Source organism: Protopterus annectens, chromosome 7.part0 (assembly GCF_019279795.1).
Source record: "Protopterus annectens isolate FY-2018-M chromosome 7.part0, PAN1.0, whole genome shotgun sequence".
Taxonomy (NCBI): Eukaryota; Metazoa; Chordata; order Ceratodontiformes; family Protopteridae; genus Protopterus; species Protopterus annectens.
In genome coordinates, this window is record NC_056739.1 from 1146801445 (window position 1) to 1146815584 (window position 14140).

At 34.9% G+C, this 14140-nt stretch overlaps 1 protein-coding gene across 2 annotated transcripts in view; it reads left to right on the plus strand.

Annotated features, from left to right (window-relative positions):
* LOC122806915 (inositol hexakisphosphate and diphosphoinositol-pentakisphosphate kinase 2-like) overlaps positions 1–14140 on the plus strand; it is a 1544141-nt gene that overhangs the window by 262837 nt on the left and 1267164 nt on the right. The gene's annotated exons all lie outside the window — the stretch shown is intronic.

Genomic DNA, 14140 nt, shown 5'->3' on the forward strand with positions numbered 1-14140 from the left:
TTCATTATGATAACCCTACAGCTGATTTAACAGCTATTAAACAGGTGTTGCTCTAGAAACTTTAAAAAAAAATTATTAACTATGGGTGGATGCTGTTCCATATCTTGCCTACATGAGAAGAGGAGGAAGTATTTTTAGTTACTGGAATAATTACATGTGTGGTACTTCCCTAGACCTCATAGATCTAAATGGGTATACCAGGATGTAAATACCAACTTCAAACAGGGGTGCACATTTTGATGCATGAAAAAGCTTGTGGACCATGTTTCCACAGCAGCAATTTCTCTGGCCATTTTTCTTCAACTGTTCCCTCCCTTATTTACATTGGTTTCCTCCTGTTTTTTTAACCCCCCACCCCACCTCCCACCGATCCTCCTGCTGCTGCCATGCGATTTTTACTCTTATGGTAAGGAATAAGATTGCAATTCTCCTGTAAAACTGCATATTCCCAAGTAAATTTTTCACTGGATTCATAGGAGATACCAGACAGTCAAATATGCCTTGCCAATACCCACCCTCAGGCCATACCACGCTTCTCAAGAAAGGCAAGGCCATTTCATTCCGGGGTGAATTTAAGGATGCCCATCCAGTTGTACAAGATGAGTTTGAAGGGTGATAGTGTATCACTCTACTTAACCTGTAGGAGAAGCTTATTCTAGAGAAAGGGGTTGTGCTGAGTGATGAACCTATCTCTTCATCATGCTCTGTTTTGTTGCTGATGGATGTCTAGTTCTCTGGTTCTAGTGTTAGCTGGGCTATTTCAGTTACTGTGATGGAGGAGGTCAAGGAGCATGCAGTATCTAATTGCACAAAAGGCAAGGCAAGACACAAGATGCTTTGAGAGTCTATAGTACACAGAACACAGTGACAGAGCTTCCAGCCTCTCTGGATAACTAAGTATCTTAAGGCAGGAGATCTCTTGGGTTAGAAACCTCTAGGGCTTTTCAACCTTTTTCATATATTGAGTGAGGCACATCCCAACGAGGTCATTATGCTCCGTAGCAGGTCTAATCATTGCATAATATAAGGGAATGATCACATCTCAAGGTCAGGATAATGTACCTTTGGCTATTAGTTTTGCCATGTAGAAGTATTTCAAGACTACCGGTGGTACATGATTGAAGGAGAAGGAACTAGCAACCCACATTCCCAGGTCTTCGACTACTTTTTCGTTTAGCAGTGGAGTGCTGTCATTTCTGTATGTGGCAGGAAGAGTATGCTTGTCAATTGCAACTACACTGCACTTTTTCACATTACTTTTCTGCCCATAGGTTTAGCTGTAGGGTAAGGTGCCCAAAACATTGTTCTATAACTGCCTTTATTAGTTTCATAAATACAGTTAACCAGCACAGGAACGATGGATTACTTACCTCCTGTATATTGTTGACTTATCTAAGGCCTTTTGATAAGGTTTCCCACAATAAACTTATTCATGAGGTAACCTTCCTCAGCCTCTTTCACTCAACCCTTTCATGGTTCATCAGTTACTTAACTAACTACCAACAAGCCATTAGATTGCTAAATGAACTCTCTCTTTCCCTTTCCTTCTCTATTGGTGTACCTACATGTTCTATTTTTGGACCCTTTCTACTTACCATATTTACAAATAGACTGAATTCTGCCACCCATCATGCTACTTTAGTTCAGTATGCAGATGATTCCTCCCTCCATCCTTATCTATTCTTCTCACCAAAACCCAACAATCCTTCCTGGACATAGGACAATACCTTAACAATTCACAATTGATTCTCAACCCTTCTAAAACAAAACTAATGCTTTTCTGCAATAGTAAAAAATCTTTAGACCCCACATCATTTACCATTTATTTGTCTAATAACACCTGTATCGAGCCAGTTGATTCCACAAAGCTTTTAGGAGTCACCATAGACAAGGACCTTAAATTTGGCAAACATTAAGGCCTTGTCATTAAGAAAGTGCATATCAAATTAGGCTCCCTCTATAGATTAAAGCCCTTCCTAACTGATTCCATTAGACACGCCATCAGTAGAACTCACCTTCGTTCCACCCTTTTGTATGCCTCACCTATTTTCACAAACCTAAGAAAATGTGACTTAACCGAACTAGAATCCTGTTACTATAAAGTAGCCAAATGTGCCACCAACCTGCCTTCATGAACCCACCATTGCACCATACTACATCAACTCAACTGTTTGGAACTTCCCCAACTATTAACCTATAACCAACTAGTAATAACTAATTCTACTGTATTCCATCCTGAATACTGCCCATTCTTCAGCAAATTAGTTCAACCCTATTCTAGTAACAGAACTTTAAGGTTTTCTAACAAATTGCTTCTGAAGGTCAGCAAGTCAAGTAACATTTACAGGGATTTTCTGTACTCGCACAAAGTGGCCAAAGCTTGGAATGACATACCTCAACACATTCTCAACACTAACAATACTCCTAAATTTAAACAATTACTAAGGGAACACCTCAAAAATGCTTGACTCTGCTCCTGCAGTAAACCTGATTACATTTCTACAAAGAGCCACTCTCTTCCATTTTCTACACCTAGTCTCATATTCCGCCTACTTTTCCCCCCTCTCATCCTCCAATGTCATACCAACACTTACTTATTAATGCCATCTCTCACTCCTTTCTTCTCCCCTAGCTCTTTTTTCCTTTTCTTTCAGCAGGTCCCAAAGGTTTACCAATGTTAAATATTGCAAATCTTTTCCTTACTTTGATATTCATTCTAGTTAAATTTATGTAGTGTATGAATTCTGTAGGGTTGGCTTCATGTAATTCATATTCCCGATGTATTTCCGCTGGTTGTATTTTGTGCCAGTACATTATTAGTACTGTTGACTTTATGTATGTTAATGTTTTTTTCTTACTGTTTACCACGTGTTCCTTAAATTGTCTTTTGTAATTGTACTACACTGAATAAAAGAAGAAAATGAGCCCAGCAGTGTCAATGTCCAACAATAACACCAAACTAGACACCGCTGTAGATACGTTCACTCATGACCAATTTTATTAACAAAAATTAAAAAAAAAAATATATACAAACAATTAGATTGAGCGCTTTCTTCCCTTCCATAGGGATTTCATCAGAATCACATTGCTTATCCCATTTCCCTCCTTATATCCCCGTTATCTGATGTCATCATCAATTAGTTAATTTAATTACATAGTGCAACTTTTAAAGAACCATTCCTTTTAGATGGACTTTTTAAAAGGCATATTTAAAATTCAAGTATTTAAAACTCGTCCCATTTCTAAAACATACTAATATATAATAAATAATGCAATAAAAATTTTAAATTATATATATGTATATATATATATATATATATATATATATATATATATATATATATGTGTGTGTTTAAATAAGCGTGCTCTAGATTTCATCTTAAAATTGTATATGAATATGACAAATAAATATATATTTATACAATAGTATAAATGCATATACAAATATATAAAATTGTGTAAAAACATAAATACCTTAAAATTCATTTTCCACATTCCATCCTCTTAATTAATTTAGGTTTTATTGAAATTATTTCATTTAACCCAGGGGGCTGACTTGCTTGTAATTGTATTTGCCATCTTAATTCTCTTTCTTCAATATAACTTCTATAGTCACCCCCCCCCCCAAGGTTTTGTGACACTTTTTCTAAAATTGCAAATCTAAACTCCTTATATGCCACACAGCTAATAGAATGCCTATATAGGGCATTATTTACATTCTTAGTGGCAATTTGGTATGTATGTTCGTAAATCCTGTCCCTCAGTCTTCTCTCTGTCTTGCCTACATAGAATGAGGGACATGACTTGCACATAGCCAAATATATAACTCCTGAACTTTTTCAAATCTAACCATGGTTTGTAAAGAATTATTGATGGTTGCTTTCTCATTTAGGTAAATATATTTACATTGCGTACAATGTCCACATTTTTAGTGCCATCTCTATTTTTATTTTTCATGCCCTTCTCAAAAGTTTTTTTTAAATTAGGGCCTACTTTATATACAAAATTTGGTTTAGTACCACCAATATTCCACAACCTTTGGTTATTCCTTAATATAACCCAGTTCTTTTTTACTATTTTCTCTACCTCATATGTATTTTTTCCATATGGAACTACCATAGCTTTCTCAAACCTATTATTCTCTCCGTCTGTTATGCTTTTACTACACTGCCTTCTTGGAGCATTGTATTTGTGGAGCTTTTCTCCCCGGGCCTTCACTGAAAATGGGCCAGCCTAGGCCTAGTCAGACACTCCTGCTAAACAAATGGAAATAAATGATAAATAAATAAAGTTGAGAAATTGCAGAGTATGAGTCCAAGTTGTGACATCATGGGCAAATAATTATATGAGGTTCATCCTTTCGAAATACTTAAATCAGTGATGTTGGTAAGACGTAAAGACGTAATGTGGTGATACTGAAGGAACGTTCAGTAAGTTTCTTCTCCTATGTGACTGGGGAAGGAAAGAGGCATACTTCCCAGCTTGTTTGTGGAAGAATTCCAGACAAAGCTAAAAGTAATGGGAGAGCAAATGCCCAAAATCAGTAACAAATTTGAAGTACTACTCTAATTTACTTGAAAAGTTAGTAGAACGACACCTTTTGCATCAACCTGATTTTTTTGTAAACATTAAAATGTGAAATTCTGACTGTAATCCTCAGTAATGTACCTTAAAATCAAAAATATTACAAGGGACAAGGCAAAAATGTGAAGCAAAATCAGGGAGATTTTCTGCAAAGTCAGTGTTATTTGAGAGATATCGATGAGAGGAGGCAATATTTGTGAGGAACAGATTAAGAATATTTTGACTTCTAATGAATTCATTCACTATTTTGCCATGGAATTTTTCTTAAAGTTCAAAAAATGTTTTTCATATCTTATGTTAGATGTATAGGTGTTCCAGTATATGGCAGGGTAGTTGACGTCTCCTAGAACCGGGGAGCTAATATATATAGGAATTTTGTCTAAAACTTTCTGAAATCTGGCATGATCATTTTAGGACATGGAAGGGGACCCATAGCATATAATAAGTTGGTAGTTTGTCTTATTCATATAACGCTGAAGTTCAAGGAACTCTTTGATTCTCTGGGAATCTGTTTATCTGAAATGTAGTCCTTCATTAATTTGGAGATACCACTGCAGTTTTTATCAGGCCTGAAGCCACAATGAGTTTAAAACCCATATATGGAGGAATGCTTTCTTTACATTAAACCAAGTCCATCTACACAAATCTAGAAGTGGTCCAGGTGCAGAAGTTCCAAAAGAGTAGGCAGTTTGTTCCTAACACTTCTGGCAATGAGGAGAGCCCCCTTAGTGGGGTCCAAGTTTGGTGAATTTGCTACATTGGAATGTTCATTAACTGCACACTGCCTAAAAAGGGCAGGAAAAGCTTTCACCAGTATGTGGAAGCACTTCAATTGGAGATTCAAGGCATCCCTGGCAAGCAAGTTGGAATATCAGCCATCTTATCCCAAGATGAAACATACCAGATTCCTCTTGGAGTAACACCAGCTGTTGAGTAAACTACTGAAGACAAATATCTTCTCTTTATACCTTGGCATCATTCTTGGTGAAGGAAGGATTCCACTCAGTATCAGAGTCTTACCGGCATCTACCGCAAGCACGGAGAGGTCAGACAAGTTTTTTTTCATGCCCTCAGGGTTTTGCACTCCAGGTCATTCACTCCGAAATGGACCACTACTATGTTGTTGTCATATATGCATTGGGAGAGGGTTTTCAGGGTAATTGTAATGTCAGTCATCCTGGTTCCCAAAGGTAGAGAGCTATAATCCTGTCCTTGTCCAGCCTTGTAAGCAGAATTTTGTATTTCTGGCAATTGAGATACCTATTAATAATGCATTTTTATTTGAATGTAGTTTAGGATTACATAATCTGGATCAAGTTAACTGATGGTGACTTAATGTTTTAGGTGTACATGGAGTAGAGAAATTAGTGAACTTAAACGAGGTCTGTTCTTTGCAGTTTTTGGAGATTTTGGCAAGGATTTTTACCGCATCACAGTATGATATTTTAATATGTACTAACTGGGAATGTGATGGAAGTTGAGGTTAAAGTGTAATAGTGTGAGGCTCACTGTATATAGTGTTTTATGAGAGGGATGCCTCAACCTGATAGTGTTTAATGCTAATTGTCAGTGAGTATAAGGTAGTACCTATACTACTTAAGGACACCAAGTGTAAATGGCTGACAGCAGAAGTGCTATAAGTGTGCTGACCTTCCATTCTCTCCAGTGCTCAAGTGTCTGCAGGCTGTGTGCACAAGGAGTGGTAAAGGAAGGCTGCTGTAAGAATACAAGAGCAAAGAATCAGTGGTATCAACTCATGGACAGCTAAAGGAGGTGTGAGGTAATAGATATCAGAGAAGAATAACAGAAGTAATAGCAGAATATCTGTTGTAACAACTGAGTGACAAACAGTGCACTGCCACTTGTAGAGTAACAAAGGCAAATCAAAGCTGCAACATACACAATTGTGAAAGCTAATGCTGCCCTGGAATGGTATAAGCAGGATAGACAGACTACCTTTTGGGACAATAAGAAGGCCTTATAAATAGGTTTGAAGGGAAGAAGGAATAAAGCACTTACTGTTTGCTATTAGGTACAGTGTCCACAGTGGTATGAGGAACACAACCCTACACATTGTCACTCAATAACTAACAAATAAACAAACCGGAACCATTCAAAAGGATGTAGGAGAGACAAAAGCAATGTGGCTAAAAGAAGTAATAATTTGCACAAATAAAATGAGTGCCTAGAGGTAGTAGGGATAGCTTTAAACAAAGGGAAAAGTAAAGGCTTAGGTGAAGACGTGCTGGTAACAACACATCCAATATCATTACACTCAACAATGGTATGCCTCAAGGGTGTGTACTTAGTCCTCTGCTATTCACCATCCTTATCCATGACTGCTCTGCAAAATTTCTCAATAACCATGTCATCAAATTCGCAGGTGATACCACTGTAGTGGGACTCATATGGGGGGGGGGGGTGATGACAAGAAGGAATACAGGAACAAAGTCAGCTCTCTGATCAAATGGTGCAAAAATAACCTGGATCTGAATGTCAACAAAACTAAAGAAATTATCATTGACTTCAGAAAAAGACCAGCCATTCACTTGCCACTTGAAATCAACGGTGAGTTGGTAGAAAGTTCCTGGGGGTACACATCTCAGAAGACCTCTCTTGGTCCGTGAACACAGGCCAGATAATTAAAAAATCTCACCAATGCCTGCACTTCCTGAGAGGGCTCAAAAGAGCAGAGCTTCCTCTGAATGCTCTATCCACATTCAATAAAGAAGCTATTAAACTTTACTGTGTGGTATGGAAACAGTACTATGGCAGAGAGGAAGAAGCTTCAAAGAGTGGTGATGATTGCAGAGAAGATAAAGGGCACAAATCGTCCAACCATGCAAGAACCTTTTACAAGAAGCATAAAGAGGGCATACAAAATACTTAAAGATATATCACATCCATTATTTAGCTGGTTTGCTAGACTTTCATCTGACAAGAGGTACCGCAGCATCCACTGTAGGACCTCCAGGCTCTTGAACAGCTTCTATCCAACAGTAATAAGGTTCATAAATTCTGACATCAACTTGGGCATCTACCTCCAAATGTGATCTCACTAGTAATATTTTACTGAAAATGATACATTATTTAATTCACTATAGTTAATATATTCTTACAGAAGTTCAATATCGTGTTCTTAACAGTGCAATAGCAATTATTTTTCATGTGAAATATTAATAAACTGCCTTTCCTTCTTTTTTTCTGTGTACGGTATTATTTATTCATATGTTTAGGTTTATATGTATGAGTAGTTTTCCCCGACTAGAAATTGGTTATAAGGAGTATTTTTTCTGTGCATTAGCAATGAGAATAGTTGTGTATATGTCATGTCTTATTCTTTTTATACTTAAATTGATTCTGTACTCTGATGGTGAGCTGATGCCCAAAATTTAATTTAGGTTGCACTTGTGTTTTCTAAATGACAATAAAGTCTTCTTTGAATCTTTGATGTAGTAAAGATTGGGGGTATATATTTTACAGTGAATTAAATGTCTTTGTTAGGTATAACATTTTGGAATAAAGATGTAAGTAGAATTTAATGGAAAAAACAGTAGAAGAAATAAAACAAACCTGTTTGTTTTGGAGAAAGTAAAAATTAACGTTCAGAAGAAAAGGCTTATTTGATAAATTTTGTGCTGATTGTAAAAATAGCATATTTAACGCGCATATTTATGTTGCCAACAGTAGTTGAAAAGGAAATATTGCAAATATTTTTTTTCATTTACATTGGGTTCTAGATTAAACCCCATCAAAAAAGAGGAGTTTTTTTATGTAAATGAAGAAGGAGGAGGTTTAGGGTTAATTAACCCAGTGGTATATGCTGCTTCACAAAATGTGTACAAAGTGTTAAAGTGAATAAATGAAAAAAATGAGAGATTAGTACTAAAATTGTATAAATATAAGTATGATAAATTTTAGGGTATGGTAAAAAAAGAGTAAAAGGAAAAAACAATATATAAATGAGGAAATAAAATGATACCAAGAAAAAATATTTTTGCAGAAAATAAAAATTGTATGGTATAAGAATGTAATAATAAAATCTTACTATGTAAAACCATGTGAAAGTCCAAAAATAAAGCTATAAAAATAAGAAGCAAATGGTGTAATCAGGAAGTAGAATATGAACATTTTTGTGGAGACTGATAATAGATACATTGCCAGTAAAAGGAAATATGCCATATGAGAAGAAAAGAGATTGAATATGTTTACAGTGTCAAGAAGAAGAAACTACAGAACATGTGTTTTTGAAATGTAAAAGATAAAAAAGTTATATCGAAATTATGTAAAGAAGATTTTTTTGAAGCTATAAAAGAAATGGATAAAATAAACATGAATATGATTAAATATGGATATTATAAGAACAGAAGTAAAGAATAGATAAAAAGCTATTTTGTGTTATATGGCTAATATGAAATAAATGAAAGTATTTTTAATGATAAATGGATTTTAGCAACAGAATTAAGTATAGTCAGATGGTGGTTATGGAAAAGGGAGTGGTGGTCTAATAGGGATGAACATTTAGTATGATTGTTTAAACAGATTTGTATATCTGTGTATTTATACATTTGTAAATATTTTATAAATAAGAGTTATTTTTGTGTATAAATAAAGAATCCCTACTCTTTGGAGGTTTTAGATGGCACCGGAGGGCTTCTACAGCAGCAAGACAGAGGCCTAAAGAAAGCAGCAGTATGGATGAGGAGAGAAAATCTATGAAGAGTTTGGAGGTGGAAAATGAGAATTTGGAGAAAACTTTGTTCCATATGGAACTTCAGAATGTAAATAACGATTCCTGTGTGGTGGATGTTACAAATGAGCAGTGTTTAGCTCTCTCCATGGTGAAGGACATAAGTCTGGTGAAGTGATGCTGATAACAGAACTGAAATCACTGCTGTCAAAGTTACTGTAGAGCAAAACACATGAACACAGTTGAGTAAAAGCAAAACACCTTTATCAAACACAGAGCTTTCGGGATAACTCCCTTCTTCAATGATTAACACAAGGTACAATTAAAATTCAATTTAAATACACCCACAACTCATCATATGACCTGCAGCCAAGGTCATATGACTAACTACATCAACATTTAAAACATTTTTATTATATATTTAACTAATTATTCGGCAATTTAATGCTTCTAACCTATACACCTCTATATCAACTTAAAACATACCTTATCTCAATACCCTCCATCCACTTTATTATCATCCAAAATTTTCTTTAATATTTAAAAAGGCATATTACTTGAATATTTATGTTCTTTCTTTGAAGACTTTCTTAAAAAACTTTTTTTTAAAAAATATATGTCACTTCAATTTACTATGTTGTAACCTTACTAATACAGGTTTTAGGGAGACTGCTGCGTTTAGACCCAGTTCGGTGTCTGCTGACAGGCGTACTATCCATTCATATTCCCTAACCTCCAGTTGATTACACATATCACCCCCTCTCAGTGTTTTAGTCAGCATGTCTATTACTCTGAACTTAAACAAATGCCCATCTCCCTGTTCCTTTATATGCTTATACAGAGCATTTGTTTCACATTGTCTTCTAATATTAGATTTGTGTTCAACTATACGGTCCTTCAGTCTCCTTGTCGTCATTCCAACATAGAAAGACGGGTTTTAAATGTTGATGTAGTTAGTCATATGACCTTGGCTGCAGGTCATATGATGAGTTGTGGGTGTATTTAAATTGAATTTTAATTGTACCTTGTGTTAATCATTGAAGAAGGGAGTTATCCCGAAAGCTCTGTGTTTGATAAAGGTGTTTTGCTTTTACTCAACTGTGTTCGTGTGTTTTGCTGATAACAGAACTGCCATCAGTAGGACTTGCAGATGATATTCTGTTGAAAATAATTGAGCAGTATGATTCAGGTAACAGTTCTGTTGTTTCATGGGGTGAGAGGGTAGATAACCTTTTCAGAAGTGCTGAAGATTGTAATGTGGAAATGAAACCTGGTGATGTGACAGCATAAAATACAGAGTTAAAACTTAGCAGCAATGACAAAAAGTAAAAGAGGAACACTGCAACAAACTGAAAAGGTGTCTGGTTTTGAGGCGGCAGATAATGCAATAAGTAAATCATATGCATCGGTGACAGTAAGCAAAAAGGACAGAAGCAACAAGTTGTAAGTAAAACTGTTTTTAAAAAGAAGAGAAGACTAATTGTGACAATAAGAACAAAAATTGGCACTAATAAACAGCTATTATCTATGTAACAATTTGGTAACTGTTATGGTCTTTTAAATCTCAAGAAATGTGGTATTTTATACATATTGGGGCAGTGTTCTGCGGTAGTGGTGCTGCGGTAGCGTTGTCGCCTCACAGCAAGACGTTGTCCCGTTCGATTTTCAGCTAGAGCGTCTTCTGTGTGGAGGCATATGTGAATGGGCATGCCTTCGTTGAAGGTTGTGTGTCGGGGCTGGTAACTTGGCATGTAAAAATCCACTACCAAGCATTAGCGGACCGGAGTTCCGCTGTGGCGACCCCTAACAGGGATAAGCCGAAAGACACAACAACGTACATATTGGGGCAGTGACAGTTTGTGACTTATTGTTTGAAACTGATAGACTGATGATGAAATTTCTAGAACCGTGTAATAAAAAAAAGGACATTTATCTATTTTCATATAGTAACTTAAGTGTTAAAAAATGTTACTTTGCAGTTTAGAACTGACAAACAAGAAGAAGATGTTAAAAATGCATGCAAGGTCTGTGTAAAACTGTTGATAATATTATGAATGTTGGAGATGGGAGTATCTTATGGAATGGAGGGTGGAGGTAAAACGTTGTTTGGAAATGTGAAAAAAGCATGGTGAAACACTTGCCAAGTCCTGCTATGATCAGTCACAAAAATAACACTCGGATCCAAAATTGATTATTTTGTATTATCAGAAGGCTTGGGAGTATCAGATAGTGATACAGTTGTGCTGTGCTTTTCAGACCATTTAGCACTGTGGATGAAGGTGATGGAATAAATGGAGTATATTAAAATACGAAAGATAATAAAAAGAATAAATGAGAAATTATGGGATGAAATTTGAGAGTGGGAATTATTGCAGTTATTGAAAGATCATATAACCATGAAGGACCTCTATAAAATCTGATCTAAATGGTGGACTGGATTTAAAAAGAAGTATATATTTTTTTCCATTGGCAAGATAATTTAAGAAAGGATGAGTGAGTGAAGTATGTGAACGTGTGTAATTAAATATGTTAGAGAATTTAGAGAATAATACAAGAGTGTATTATGATATGAAAAAAAGAAATATATAAAGGAAATGGAGAATAAATATGACATTACTGTTTAGGGAGATACAGTCTCCCTTGCAAGTAACACGTCTGCATATTTTGGTAAAATAGTAAAGGAAATATTAGTGTATTGATGGAAATTAAAATGTAAAAGGAGAAGTAAAAACAGCACAAGAATAAATTATAAGTATTGTAATACAGCATGTGCAAAATATATAAAAGAGTAAAAAGAAGGAAATAAGAGAGAATGAAAAGTAAAACATTCTGGAATGATTGAGCTAATTTGAAAAAATAATAATATTAGTGAACTGGATAAAGTACTTAGTAAAATAAATGTTGATTCAGTATCAGGCCCAGGAGATATAGGGTATGGAATGCACATTAAATTAATGGATTGGCAAAGGGAGGATTTTGTAAATGCACTGAATGAATGTTTGAAGGAAGGTTTTGTTTATGAATAGTTATGCAGTGGGGGTGTTAAATTAATGTGGGAGAAGGATGAGACTCATTACACTAAATGGAACAGATTATAATTTTTTAATGAGAATAATGCAGAGTAGAATGGAAGGGAGGATGAGGGATAAAAAAGTACCTATGGTATAAAATGAAGGGGATGCCAAGAAGTGTTACTGGTTGTGAGGGAAATTGTGGATTATGTTATAAGAAAAAGGGAGGATGTGAAACTTAAAGTTGGTGTTATTAACAAGACATGTAATGCTTTGTGGGATGTTATGGGGAAGTGTGGCATAGGTAATAGAATTAGGAGAGTGTGTATGTCAGCATAGTAAAGTAATAGGGTGAGACTGTTAGTGAATAGGTGGCTGAGTAAAGAAATATGCATGAAGTATGGTACAAGACAATGATGTCACATGAGTGGAATATTGTTTGAATTGGTAATGAATGCAATAGTGAGTGATGTAGCTTATAAAATGAAGGATGCTAGATACCTGATGCAGAAGGAAGTGGTGATTCTAGTAGTCTTGACATACACGGGTGATATAGTTCTAGTTGCTAAAAAGAAAATATGCATGAGGGAACTGCTGTTTATATAAACGGATGTTTAAAGGAAATGGGAATGGCCTTGAATAAAGATAAAAGTAAGGGTCGGGTGATGTGGTAAAAACTGTGGTTATGTATTTTTCAGTGAAATAAGTATCATTGTGAGGAATAAAATCCAGGGAAAATTATGTAGTTATGATGCAATGGGAGGGTTTGGTAAAAGAAAGCAAATAAATATGCCTTCTGTGAATGACATATAGATTAACATTTAGGAAAAAGGTTCATCTATTAATGGGAAACATAGCATTTTGTCAAATGTTTATAAGATCCCAGAAAAATATGAAAAGGAAGTTGTGCAACTGGTGTTTTCTTTTATATGGGGCTCAAGATAAAACCAAGAAAAAAGAGATGCGTTACCCATGAGTGAAGATAAAGGGGGATTGGAGTTACTAAATGTGGTTGTTTGTTCTACTTCTTTAAAAATTACATAATGTGGGAAAAGGAAGAAAATGAGAAATTAATATGGTAATATTTATATATAAGTGCAAAACATTCTGGGAGATGAGAATAAGAAAAAGATTATGTAAATGAAGAAATTTAAAATTGTCAAGAAAAAATGCTAACATAAAAATAAAATTAATGATGTAGAGACAGGATAGAAGGATGTGGTATAATAATGTGAAGAAACAATATTATGTAAATCCATGGGAAAATTTATTAAAAGAAGTGATTAAAGTGGTGTACCTCAATAGCAGAGTGTCAAGATTTCCTATGGAGACTGGTAATAAATAAATAAGTTACCAGTAAAGGGGAATGTGCCATATAAAAAGAAAAATAAAAGAGCATGTTTATTTTGTGGGAAGGAAGAAACATTTGGTCATTTTTTTTTTTGAAATGTAAAAGATTGGTGAAACTATGGAAAAAATGTGTGTGAAGAAAAATAATTTGAGAATATTAATGACATAATACATATATGAATATGATTATGTATCAATATTATAAGAACACAAAGGAAAAATAAGAATTTATTTTATGCAATTTGGATTATGTGGAATGTAAAGTTTAATGATTTTTTTAATGTGAAATTGATTTTGGCAGCTTTATTCTGAAAAATAGGTTATAGTTGTGGAAGAAGGTATGGGCATTAGTTATGAAAGAATAACACTGAGGATGTTGTAAGAAAAATGGCAAATAGGAAAAAATAGAAATGTGTAGATATATGCCAATACATATGTACATTTTGTTAATATGTAAATATGCAAATAATGTTTTTTGATGTTGTGTTAAATAAGGGACCAATAC